Below are 14,294 nucleotides of genomic sequence, written 5' to 3' on the forward strand. Positions count from 1 at the left end.
TACAGCTTGCTAAAATTAGGTGCTCAGTCCTAGTCCATTTTCAAAGAGGCCACTTTAAGCATCTGACTCCTTCAGGGCCCCCAATGTAATAAAGGGGGTTTTTTTTTCTCATTCTCTGCCTATAGGGGAAAAGCTTAGTCAATCAAACCCTAAGTTAGGTACCTAAACCCATTGACGTTTGACCCTCGTGAAACGTTCATACCTGCGATTTGCTGCTAGAATGAGATGCAAATCCCTGCACTTTGTTATTGGGTGTGATCGCAGTATCCAGGCTCCCTCTAAAAACATGGCTGCTTTACCTTTCCCATGTGAAAGTATGCCCCCTTCTACACCCATAAAGAGTTCAAGTCGGTGATTTCCGTAAATTGTAATCTGGGAGTATTCCTGCCCTTTTCAGACCTCCACACTCTGATCAGTTATCAGCCTTCCCTGTCCGTATTCCCGCAGCACCTGGCTCTGCCTGAACCTCGGTACAGCAGCACTGCCTTTGCTTGGTAATGGTTTTGAGGGTGAATTCCAAAAGCAGTGCAGAAGTGAAAAGCCCGCCTGTTACTTTTTAGCTGCAGACCTTCCCTTGGAAAACTGGGTGGGAAAATGTATACGCACAGACCTGCATCCGCTACCCTTGCGGCTGCTTTTTTTGTTTCCAGTGAAAGGATGCGTAAGTGCCGACAGGAAGGCCTCCTCTCTCTTTGCAGGCATTAAGCATGTTTGTTTTTTTTTTTTTTAATGCGCAGAGAGGGCGGGGCAATTTGCCATGATCCCGTTTTCGTGGCTGAAGCATTGTTTTACCTGCGGAAATGCCTTTAGACAATCGCCCTCTGAAATAACAATTATGCGTTCGGCTAATAAACGCGCGGGGCCTGGAATTTCATGGGCTCCAGATCCGGTCTTGACGGTAGGTGTGCAAACGGCAAACGAGGTGTCTTAGCCCCCCTAGTCTTGTGGTCACTTGTTCCCCCCCCCCGCTAACGAAATGACCTTCCTGCCATCGTTGTAACGTTTGACATTCACGCACTTCTGTTCACTGGCGGTGACAAAGCGCATCTTTCATGGGTGGATTTGCGGAAGTGAACTTTTATCAATAGCAGCCTAAACATTCCCAGTAAGTAACAGAAACCCTGTAGAGCTCCGTTACCCAGCCTGAAGAAGAAAAAAAAAGTTCTCAACTCTAATTCACACATCCTTCCATTTTCTCAGGACGCTAAATGGATGGAGGGTTGAACTGTATTCTAGTCATTTCATTTCAGCTAGACTGGAAAACTGGTGCAAATCACCCTGAAATCCCTTGTAAGAACAGCGGGGACAAGAAATACCAGCACACACCAGAGCGGAGGACAAAGAAAAATATGGACCAGTTGCGAGGCCGCTGTAAGGTGCTTCTGATTCAGGGGGACCAGAGTTTGCATTAATGAGGGGGAATTCGCAGCCTAGGCGACGGATTACAAGCTTTGAGTATCAAACTGCGAGTGGTATGGAATGAGCTTTGACAGCTGAATAATAAGCTGCCTCTTTCCGGGCTGCTGACAGAACCAATAGCAACAGCGTTCCTGGGCTGAAACAAAGGACCCTCTTCTGTGTTTTTTTAATATTGTACATTCCTGTCTGTTTAAATTGCAGAGTCTTTCCTAAATTGGGACTTGCATAATGTTATAGGTCCTGTTTTGCTTTTTTTTTGCCAGTTCACTTTACCTTGAACTTCTTATCTGTTGAGTTGTCTGATGACTTCCCAGAAGTTAACAAGCAGGGCGGCAGGCCAGCTCTAATTTTGAACCTTACCTTTTATTACACTTTAGATGTGATTTCAGCCTTCACGGGGTTGCTACCAACAAAAGAAGGCGATGCACTTTTATTCCTGTTCTGAATCGCAGATGGCACCACTTCAGCATTCATTGCTACATTTTCACTTTACCTTGAACTTCTTATCTGTTGAGTTGTCTGATGACTTCCCAGAAGTTAACAAGCAGGGCGGCAGGCCAGCTCTAATTTTGAACCTTACCTTTTATTACACTTTAGATGTGATTTCAGCCTTCACGGGGTTGCTACCAACAAAAGAAGGCGATGCACTTTTATTCCTGTTCTGAATCGCAGATGGCACCACTTCAGCATTCATTGCTACATTTCAGTTAATACTATCAAAAAAAAAAATTCTCCCAATTTATCATGATCTTTTCTCCTCTAAAATGAAATAGCTACATCAATCAATAGGTTTCATATTTGCATGTGAAGTATGTTATTAGTATCAGCTAAAAACAATGCAGTACTTTGATCTCTGCATTATTCAACTTGTTTACAAATAGAGAACCGAATAATAGTATGAAAGTAAGGCAGGATTTTTCCTCCCAACCACAGTAAATTAAGCACATGCAGAGAAACTCGAGAAAGTCAAGAGGAAAGCAAACATGATCCAAGGCAGCCTGGATAGCATGTCCTGTTGGGACGAGTTGCAAGAAGATGGAAATTTAGCCTGGAAATGAGAAGATAACTTGAAAGAGGTCTTCAAACATATAAAGCAGACTCAAAACGGGGAGGGTGGCGCTTCAGTCACAGCAGGGTAGACATTCGGATGTAGGAAGACCCTCAGCGCTGTAAGGGTGTCAAGCAATTGCAACAAATTACTTGGGGGATTGATGGAATCTCCATCACTGAAGGCTTTCCAGAACAGATTACATAAACTTTGCACTGGGATGATAAGGCAGGGAGATGGACGAGATTGCCAGGTTTTTCTGGGATTCTAACATACATAAACTTTGATCATTTCTGCCCAAATTCGAAGTGGTATTGTAGCATTTTCTTATCTGCAGATTTAAATTCCACCTCCACTAATCACATATGAACCAATGCGATGGCAAATCAGTCCATATCATTAGGAGCTTGGAATCAATCGACCCCTTGGGATCCTGCCGGGTACTTGTGGCCTGGATTGGCCTCTGTTGGAAACAGGAGGCTGGGCTTGATGGACCCTTGGTCTGACCCAGTATGGCATGTTCTTATGTTCAGTTCATGATCTTCTATCTGTTGCATTATAGGCACTTAAAAATGCATGTACTGGACCTTAAATTATTAACATAATCTTCCCCCTTCAACTCTTATCCCCATGTTCAAAGTTAGATACAAAGCTCTTTAACAAAGGGAATTTGTAATCATGAGACCTTTCCTAGTAGGGTTAATATCACATATCCAATTCACACAACTTACATCATCCCTAGTCAAGAACATAGGACTAGCTGTGTGAGGATATAGGACTTTCTGACTTCTTCTCTTTATAAAAGTAGTTTATTCATGAATTTGCCTTCTGTAACCAAGGCCAGCTCTTTCACAGTTCAGCTTCATTGAATCATCAGGCCTGGAGGGCATTAAGATTCTTGTCATAGCCCCCACCAGTGTTACATATGTAGGTCACTATAACAGTGAGTTGCAACTGTTCTGTATGCTCAAAGAAGCATAAAACCAAGTTTGGGACTCTGTGCTGAGAATTCCCAGATATGTCCTGCTGATATCACAGCCAACTGAGTTTTCAAGGTATCGACAATGAATATACATGAGAAAGATTTTCATACATTGTTAGCTCAGTATATATGCAAATTTATGTCTGCCATCTCATTCACTATCTGTTGCAAATATGGCCAACTCTGGTCCTCAAGAGCCACTAACAGGTTTGGTTTTCAGGCTATCCACAATGAATGTGCATGAGATATATTTGCATATAATGGAGACTTAGTATATGCAGAGATATCTCATGCATATTCGGTGTGGATGTCCTGAAAACCCGACTGGCTGTGGGGTTCCCCAGGACTGGTGTGGGAAAATCCTGCTTTAGAACCTGCATGTTCTGAGCTGCTCCCATTAATTGCAAGAGATTGTATTTTGCTTGTCTGGAAAAAAAAAATCACACCCAGTGATTTGAGGAACTTCTGTCCTTACCGTTAAAGAGAACTAGATGTCCATCATGTTCAACCTTCTTTTAATTTCCTAACAAATATGTCTACATAATGATCCCTGGGAAGCAGTAAAAATTACAAAACACTGTGAGTTTGTAGTCAATTTGGCAACATAATGAAAAATAATTCTGTTGCAAAATATGGAGATCAGCTTAAGTCCTTGGATCAGCACCTTTATTTTATTAATAAGCATTCGGTGTAAAGTAGGCCCAAGGCAGATGACATAAACTATCCTTGAATGTTTGTCTAAGCCTTATGTCCAGCAATTTATTTGTCTACTCAGACTTGTTTAATTTTCTTTTGAAGTTAAGTTCAAATGCACTAAGCAATTGTCCGGCAGACACAGACAGACGGAGTGTTTGAACATAAGTACATGTGCAAGCGGAGGCTGAAAAGCAGGTGGCAACCCCCGTTTCATCAGGGCCACCTCGTCAGCTGTGGGGGGGCATGGGGTGAACCCACCCAAAATGAGAAAAATCAGTCTCTCTTGGGCGGTGGGCCAGGGACAGGATAACCTGTAGGGCCAAACTGGGCCAAGGGCAGACGCACACACACACACACACACGCGCCTTTACCACCAAATAAATCCATTGTCCGCCCTGAGACGTCATGCTCCAAACTAGAAAACTAGTTTATTGCAAAGAGTTCTTCAATCATCCAAAAATACAAAACAATATGGTAAAACACAGTCCAGTAATTCTCTAAGGCCTGTTTCATCAAATTAAAAAACAACCAAAAAAACCCTTCATATTCCTTTACAATCCCATCTTCAGCCTTCCCTGGCCCTTTTGTGTCCAAACCCTGTGACTGAATTATTCACAATGCTCTGATCAGCTCAAGGAAGAAATCCCTGTTTCTGCAGACAAGAATAAAAAAAAAAAGCAGCCCCGTAGCAAGGTCCTGCTTGCACAGATGGCCTCTGGTCCAAACGAGTTCCCCCCACGGTTAACGTGCTCCTTTTTTTTTCCTTCACTCTTCAAACACACAACCCTGGATCTTCTGTTTCCCTCAGGCCTCCTGAGACACTGGGTGAGTAGGTCTGCTTGACTCCTGCTTCTCCCTCCCTGTAACCCAGGGCTTGTAGGCAAATGTATCTCCTGCATACTCATGGTGGAGATCCTGAAAAACCCAACTGGCTGCGGTGTCCCCAGGACAGGTTTGGGAAGCCCCTGCTATAACCCTTGGAGAGGGTCATAGCTGCATCCTCCTGTTGGCCTGGTCACTCTGGAGAAGAAGCTACAGGCCACATGAGGTCATGGCTTTTATCACCGTCTCCTAAACTCAAGCCCATAGGTGTCTGTAACACCCTCTGACCAAAAGATGACTCTTTAGTCACTGGAACTTTCCCAGCTCCATTAACTCAACCCTAGAGGATTTCCCATGGGATGAAAATCACACCTTACCGCAACCCATTCTCATTATGTTAACTTTGCACACTTTCTGTAGCACACAGGTGGCACGAACACGGGTAACTTTAGCCATTGCAAAACAGGGTGTGAGGTTTATGCGTGTAAAGAGTGTGCTGTTTGCATGCAGAACTCTTGGAAAATTCAGATTACGTGTGGAAATCTTTAAAATGCCGCTGGAATTGCCCTTTTTGTAGGTTAGGTAAGTTAATACGTATTTTTGGGCGACTGAAAATTGACATCAAGCACCTAGGTCCCCACTAAACTTTTGAAACTCTACCCCAACATGGAGACACGTCCTCGTTACATTTGGCCCTCCTGCTGGCACCCGCGGCGCCCTGCTGATGGACGCCAAGGAGAAGCGCCGCGGTGTGGCACCATTCGCTGGTATCCCTACTGCCGAAAGCAATCCAGAGGGGTGGGCGGGAAGGTCAGGGAGACTGGGGGGGGGCCCTGTCTGCACTGGGGGGGGGGGGGGGTGTAGTGGAGGATCTGGATTGCCATCATAGGATTTAGGAGGATTCAGGCCACCACAAGGGGTTTGGGGGGGGGCTAGGGCTGGCATCAGGGATTTGGGAGGGGAGGGCGTGATCCGAACTTCCTTAAGGATTCAGGGGCCTGAGAAGATGATGCGGCTGCCCCAGGAGCTCAGAGGGTCTCTTCACTTTGGGCAGGTTAAGGTGGTGGATTTCGCCATACAGTTTGTGCACACACTAAAGGTCTCCGTCTCTGCGTCACACCTAAGTTACTCTTTAGTGCGCATGTTTAATTTACAAACACGTGTTAGTGCATGGGCCCCTATAATTTGTATCCTCTTTCTGTAAGGGTATTTCCCCCCCCCCCCCCCCCCCCCCCCCCCGATGAATGCCAGTTAAAGGTGGAACCCTACTGTGATGTACAAAGAAGAAACAGTTCAACAAAGGTGCTCTAAAGCAGATGGAAGGAGAGGGAGGGAGGGAATCTCTGTGTGGCTATGAATGAAGGGTCATGCTGCCCAATTCCAACTCAGCTGGGAGCCCAGAGGAGCAGTAAGAATCTGATCAAAAAAAAAAGCAACCATTTCAGCAGTCGGTAAAATGCAATGTGATGCTGATCTGCTAAAAGTGGACTTCTTGTGGCTGAAACTGCATCCCTTCCCTTTAGGGAAAAGCCCACTAGTGGCACAGACAGGGGCCACGTGCAGTGCACGCCAGCCTGATTCCCATCCGAGATGGGCCAGGTTTACCAAGACCTTCTCCTGGGAATGTGGGTGGGTTTGTTTGGTTTTTTTTATACCTTTGCAGTGTCCCTTTCTCAGATTTGTACTGCCTGTGTGATGGTAAATACCAGAAATGTAGGGACTCGCTTTTACTTCAGTGGTAAAGTCTTGCATAGTTTCTAATTTTGCAAAATTGTAATAGAAAAGAAGGCACATGCCGCCCTGTATTGTATAAATGCATATTTATTGAATATCTTTAAAAAGTCATTTGTATGGTCACAGCATCTCTAGTCTCTGCTAACGCCGGTCCCAGAGGAAGTAGAAGGGGCATCCTCCCCTGCCTCAAACGGCTGGATTTGACTTAGCAGGAGTCAGACTCTTCTGAGCTCACCGTGAAAGCTGAATTAGTGTTAGCTGCTTTGAGCAATTTTAGGAATGGGGGGAATATAAGTAAAGCTGATGGCACTGCATGTTAGGGAGCTCCATGTCTGTGCCAGCTCTGCCCAAGGCATCTGTGGATTTGCAGTCCTGGGCTAGCTCAGCACATTTACCCCAGGGAGCTGTCGGGCCCACCTCGATCTTGGCAAATGTGGCCTTAACTCCCCCCTTCCCACCCAGGGGGAGCTTCAGAGGCCGACGAAAAGGGAATTGACGCCAAAACAAGGGCAGCTGCCGACTCTGGGGTTATTGTGTTGTGACATTTTAGAAGTTTTGTTTTTAATTCATATTCTACCTTTCAGCCATTTGAAAATGGATTACATTCAGGCACTGTGCACCACACATTTCACCCTGCTGCTAGCAAGGCTGTTTGAAAGTCCCACAGAAAATAGTATGCAAGTGAAAGCTTATATCTGGCCCTTTGAGTTCAACATTACAGCGGTAATTTTCAATAGGATTTACGTGCGGGAAACAGTTTAAGCTGCGGAAATGGGGCTTTTGAAAATTGCTCAGATATATGCTACCTGTAGGCGTCTAACTCCTTTGAAAATTCTCTCCTTAGAGAGATATCGTAAACGTACCCAGTTTTTCAGTGAATAGTGAAAAGCAAAACATAAACAAACAAACCTGGTTTAAAAAAAAAAAAAAAAAAAAAAAGGCCATTAACAGTATTTACCAAGTGAAAATCTGAGAACAGGCTGGAGTTAGGCTGCGTAGAAAGCGCACTTTTCATTTTGCGAATAACTTCATGAGAGCTCCATGTTTTCACCTTTTTGCAAAACATTTGTTGTGGGAGTTAACAAACAATTCATCCTGGGTTTTTGCAAGAAAAGGCAAAAAAAAAGCAGGCAGAATTTTATCCAAAAAAAATAATAGAGAATCAACAGTAAATAATCTGTGAAACGACTGAGGTAGTCATAATAAGCTCCTAGGAGTCTGGGAAGCGAAAAAGCAGCATTCTTTGTAAAGCTAAAGATCGTTTCTGCCTGTGTCAAACCCGCAAGTTCTCTTGATTTGTTATAGGGAAGTCCACCAACTGGGCTTTTAGCTATCGATAAATGTGTTTTCCCCTCTTAATGATTTGTGAACAGGGTCACTGTGGCTTTAAGTAATTTACCCAGAACCTCAGAGGTTGCAGGAGGTAACAGCTTAAAGCTGCACTGACAAAGAGCTAGGCCGACACAAACTCCTGTTCTCACCGATGTCATTATAGTTTGATGACATCATAGTAAGATGATCCAAACCCCCCCCCCCCCCACCCCCTAACAAACAATGAGGTCACGTTAGGAAATCATATGACAGTGGGATAGTGCTCAGAAACATATTTCAAGAAAAAGTTTGTGCAATCTCCTTCAAACTAAAATGCTGCGATATGAAGCAGCCCTGGTGGCTTTTCTTAGCACCACAGAGTTCATTCTGTGTAAGTGATCCGCATTCATGCTCAGGAGCCTCATTCAGCCAGAGGGGCTCCATACTGAAATGAGTCTTGGCGTGTAATTAATTAATTGCTTCAGCACTGTGGGCTGTGGGAGTCAGTCAGATCGTATGGGCTCTCGGAGAAATGGAAATGATTTGCTGCTGTTAAAATCCGCCTTACAAAACCGGCAATGATGTTCAGGCCTCTCTCATGTCTGCAGCTCAGATTGTTGGGAATTAAAAGTAAAAGTGTTTTATTATAGGCTCCCTCTAATTAAATTATAGATCTGCTTTCTTTTCACCATTCTACTCGTGGGGGGCGGGGGGAAGGGGGTGATGTGGGACAAGGTTAGTTTAATATTTCCTGGACCCAAAGAAGGGTTCCCGAATACTTTGAATTCACGTGTGCCCATTTAACTGTTTCTCGAGCACTTTCCTGGCGAAAATCCTGGAACTGCGGCAAGAGGAGAATTTTTTTTTTCTAGATTGCACCAAAAAGCAATAAGATGAAAATCCTGTCTACAGGAAAAAGTTTGGATCATACAGTTTCAGTGTAAGGTTTTCTGAACATTACAGGCAATTGAAAAGTATCTCGTGGCATAGTATGGTTTGTATATACTATAGATATATAGATAGATATATATATTTGTGCAGCTATACATATGTATAAAATATTGATGCTATTTTTCTATTCATTAAAAATACAGTGATAATATCACAGGTGCGTCGCCTTGCTTCTTAATAGAGTTTCAGTGATAGAACCAGGCTGAGATCCTTAATGAACTATTCTGCATCAGCGCCAGAAAGAGGAAGGGAAGTGAAACACAGTCATGGTTGTTAAATACATTTATTACAGTGACTATTAACTTATAATGTGATTACTTGTTTGACTAATGAATTTCAGGAAAGAAGTACTATTGGTGTAGGAAAGATCAACATCTCTGAAATGGATGCTCGACATCTCTGCCTCTGCTGCTGCTGCTGCTGCCTGCCACCAAGAAAACAATGTAAAAAGGCTGATGAATAATGTGATATCTTCCTCAATGCTGCTGCTAGTGATAGGACTGACTGCTTCTGCCTGCCCTGAAACAATACAACGTCATCCTAGGGCAAAGTGACGTAATCAAAAACAGTCACCAGTGCCTTGGTCGGGAAGAGGACAGGCGCTCTATCTGAAAGAAACAGTAAATTAAATAGAAAATATTGTTTTGTTCATGTTTTTCCCTCAGTGACTGTTCCTGTTTTGAATAGATGAGGATGGTTAATAAGTATGCTACTACTTATTGTTTATAAAGCGCGTACAAAACATATGTAGCACTGTAGAGGTACAGCTCCATGGAGCTTACAATATATCATGACAAGCATACACGACAAACAAGAGTCTGTGGGATGTGCATTTATTGTAGAGAAGTGTGTAGGGTTTAAAAGCAGCCTCCAAATGGTGAGTTTTTAGACTGGATTTGAACATAGAAACATAGAATTGACGGCAGAAGAAGACCAATGGCCCATCTAGTCTGCCCAGCAAGCTTCATACTTATTTTTCTCATACTTATCTGTTACTCTGACCACTGAGGTCAGGGCCCTTATTGGTAACTTTTAGGTTCTAATTTCCTTCCACCCCCACCATTGATGTAGAGAGCAGTGCTGGAGCTGCATCAATGTGAAGTATCAAGCCTAATTGGTTAGGGGGAGTAGTAGTAGTAGTAACTGCCGCAATAAGCAAGCTACTCCCTCGCTATTTGTTTACCCAGACTTTGAAATTCAGTCCTTGAGGGTTGTTGTCTGAATATAAATCCTCTTTTCTTCATTCCCTCCTGCTGTTGAAGCAGTGAGCTGCACTGTATATGTATTCAAAGTGAAGTATCAGGCATGATTGGTTCAGGGTAGTAGCCGCCACAACAAGCAAGCTACTCCCATGCTTATTTGTTTTTCCAGGCTGTGTAGTTTAGCCCTTGTTGGTTGTTTGAATATAAATCCTTTTTTTCTTTATTCCCCCCTGCCATTGAAGCAGAGAGCTGCTTGGATATGCATTAAAAGTGAAATATCAGGCTAATTTGGATTGGGGTAGTAATGCATATCCTTTTCCCCACATTTCCTCTTGCCGTTGAAGCATAGAGCAATGTTGGTGTCACATTAACCATGTGTATATTTATTGAGTAAGGGTAGTAGCCATGGGCAGAAAGGGAGCATGATACACCAAATCAGGACGTCCTTTTCAGGCATTGGTAAGAGCCAACTTGCCCAGTGAATGGCGTTCCTGAGAAAGGATGTAGGGGGAATGAAGAATAGATGGATAATGAGGGGCTGCAGAGTAAATGCATTAATAGTCAGGTAAGAGAAGCTTGCACTGTATGTAGAAGCGGACAGGGAGTCAATGTACTTATGACGTTCTCACTACTTATTACCAATGAAGAGCTGTGGGAAAGCCCGTAAGTGCCAGGAAACACATCAGCACAATCAGCGGTAAAATTCGTTGATGTATCTGTTTAGAAACTCACCAATTTCAAGGCATAAAACCCGTTCATATCACCAAGCCACTGCATCATCGCCGAGTCAAACATCCAACAAAACTATAGGGCTGTGCATGGGAACAGTTTTTTTTAATTTGAACGCCCCATATTAATTCAAAAATACCAGTTTGTATCCATTTTTGGAAGTTTATGCAAATAAATGCCATTTTACATACATCAAATAAAATGTTATTCACATAAAAAATGTACCTGTACAAATCTCAAAAAATGAACGGAATTAATGCAGTTCCCTATGAAAACAGAACATTCTCCCTGCTAGAATTAAAAATCTGGAGGATTTATGTTATTTCTGGGTTCTTACCCCCAAAACTACTTGCATACAAAATTCATACTACCCAGATGTGGTGTGTGATATGTATGCTATATGCATGTAATTCTATAGAGGATATCTGAGCCAGCAGGCAGCCTTTCACTCTAATTACTAGGAGAGAAAAATCCTTGCAGTGTAGCAAATGAACAAGGGTTGCTGGCATCAGCCATAATTCTGATCAAGCTGGAAACCCTAAGGAGCAGAAGGAAATTGTTGGGCCAAAAACAAAAAAAATGTGTGCCAGAATATTATATAAGCCCACTGATAAATTACAAAGTTAACTGTGCTGTGATTCTCCCGGGCTCTGCTCCATTGCTGTATTGACAGATACATAGTCATAATAAGGTCTTTGCCTCAGGTTTTACAACTCACCAGGAGCCTAGGGTATGGGTGACCTCACAATCTGTAACCTGCCATGAACTCTCTAAAATCTTTCCAAAAGGCTCTCTAGCTTGCATAAGTTCTGAAATAAAAAATAAAGATTTGTATAGGCCAGGGAAACTTATAGAGGAGGGATCCCTGCTGTAAGGAACAGCTCTGCTGCTGCAACATAGCAGTAATATCAGCAAACCCGGTCCTCACTGCGGCAGTATAGCAGTGATATTAACATGCCCTGTCCTTGCTGCTGCTACCTAGCAGTGATATCACAAACCCTGTCCTTGCTGCTGCTGCTACATAGCAGTGATATCACAAGCCCTGTCCTCGCTGCTGCTGCTGCTGCATAGCAGTGATATCACAAGCCCTGTCCTCGCTGCTGCTGCTGCTGCATAGCAGTGATATCACAAACCCTGTCCTTGCTGCTACTGCTGCTACATAGCAGTGATATCGGCAAGCCCTGTCCTCGCTGCTGCTGCATAGCAGTGATATCAGCAAGAACTGCCTTGTTGCTACTGCTGCTACATAGCAGTAATCAGCAAGCAAGCCTGTCCTCGCTACTACTGCTGCTACATAGCAGTGATATCAGCAAGCCTGTCCTCACTACTGCATAGCTGCTGCATAGCACTGATATCAGCAGACCCTGTCCTTGCTGCTGCTACCTAGCAGTGATATCACAAACCCTGTCCTTGCTGCTGCTGCTGCTGCTACATAGCAGTGATATCACAAGCCCTGTCTTTGTTGCTACTGCTGCTGCATAGAAGTGATATCAGCAAGCCCTGTCCTTGCTGCTGCTGCTGCTGCTGCTACATAGCAGTGATATCAGCAAGCCCTGTCCTCGCTGCTGCTGCTGCTGCTGCATAGCAGTGATATCAGCAAGCCCTGTCCCTGCTGCTACTGCTGCTACATAGCAGTGATATCGGCAAGCCCTGTCCTCGCTGCTGCTGCTGCATAGCAGTGATATCAGCAAGACCTGCCTTGTTGCTACTGCTGCTACATAGCAGTAATATCAGCAAGTCCTGTCCTCGCTACTGCTGCTACATAGCAGTGATATCAGCAAGCCCTGTCCTCACTACTGCTGCATAGCAGTGATATCAGCAAGCCCTGTCCTTGCTACTGCTCCTGCATAGCAGTGATATCAGCAAGCCCTGTCCTTGATGCTACTGCTGCTGCATAGCAGTGATATCAGCAAGCCCTGTCCTCGTTGCTGCTGCTGCATAGCAGTGATATCAGCATGCCCTGTCTTTGTTGCTACTGCTGCTACATAGCAGTGATATCAGCAAGCCCTGTCCTTGTTGCTACTGCTGCTACATGGCAGTGATATCAGCAAGCCCTGTCCTCGCTGCTGCTGCTGCTGCATAGCAGTGATATCAGCAAGCCCTGTCCCTGCTGCTACTGCTGCTACATAGCAGTGATATCGGCAAGCCCTGTCCTCGCTGCTGCTGCTGCATAGCAGTGATATCAGCAAGACCTGCCTTGTTGCTACTGCTGCTACATAGCAGTAATATCAGCAAGTCCTGTCCTCGCTACTGCTGCTACATAGCAGTGATATCAGCAAGCCCTGTCCTCACTACTGCTGCATAGCAGTGATATCAGCAAGCCCTGTCCTTGCTACTGCTACTGCATAGCAGTGATATCAGCAAGCCCGTCCTTGATGCTACTGCTGCTGCATAGCAGTGATATCAGCAAGCCTGTCCTGTTGCTGCTGCTGCATAGCAGTGATCAGCATGCCCTGTCTTGTTGCTACTGCTGCTACATAGCAGTGATATCAGCAAGCCCTGTCCTTGTTGCTACTGCTGCTACATGGCAGTGATATCAGCAAGCCCTGTCCTCGCTACTGCTGTTACTACATAGCAGTGATATCACAAGCCCTGTCCTTGCTGCTGCTGCTACATAGCAGTGATATCAGCAAGCCCTGTCCTCGCTACTGCTCCTGCATAGCAGTGATATCAGCAAGCCCTGTCCTTGATGCTACTGCTGCTGCATAGCAGTGATATCAGCAAGCCCTGTCCTCGTTGCTGCTGCTGCATAGCAGTGATATCAGCATGCCCTGTCCTTGTTGCTACTGCTGCTACATAGCAGTGATATCAGCAAGCACTGTCCTTGTTGCTACTGCTGCTACATGGCAGTGATATCAGCAAGCCCTGTCCTCGCTACTGCTGTTACTACATAGCAGTGATATCACAAGCCCTGTCCTTGCTGCTGCTGCTACATAGCAGTGATATCAGCAAGCCCTGTCTTCGCTGCTGCTTCTGCATAGCAGTGATATCAGCAAGCCCTGTCCTTGTTGCTACTGCTGCTACATAGCAGTGATATCAGCAAGTCCTGTCCTCGCTACTGCTGCTACATAGCAGTGATATCAGCAAGCCCTGTCCTCGCTACTGCTGCTGCATAGCCTGATATCACAAGCCCTGTCCTCACAGCTGCTGCTACATAGCAGTGATATCAGAAAGTCCTGACCTCGCTACTGCTGCTACATAGCAGTGATATACAAGCACAAGCCCTGTCAATCCTGCTGCTGCATAGCAGTGATTTCACAAGTCCTTTTCTGGTTGCTGCTTCTGCGGCATAGTAGGATATTACAATCCCTGTCCGCGCTACTGCTGCTGCTAGCAGTGATATCAGCAAGCCCTGTCCTTGTTGCTGTTGCTGCTGCATAGCAGTGATATCAGCAAGCCC

The sequence above is a fragment of the Rhinatrema bivittatum genome, chromosome 4, assembly GCF_901001135.1.
Source record: "Rhinatrema bivittatum chromosome 4, aRhiBiv1.1, whole genome shotgun sequence".
In the NCBI taxonomy this organism is placed as follows: domain Eukaryota; kingdom Metazoa; phylum Chordata; class Amphibia; order Gymnophiona; family Rhinatrematidae; genus Rhinatrema; species Rhinatrema bivittatum.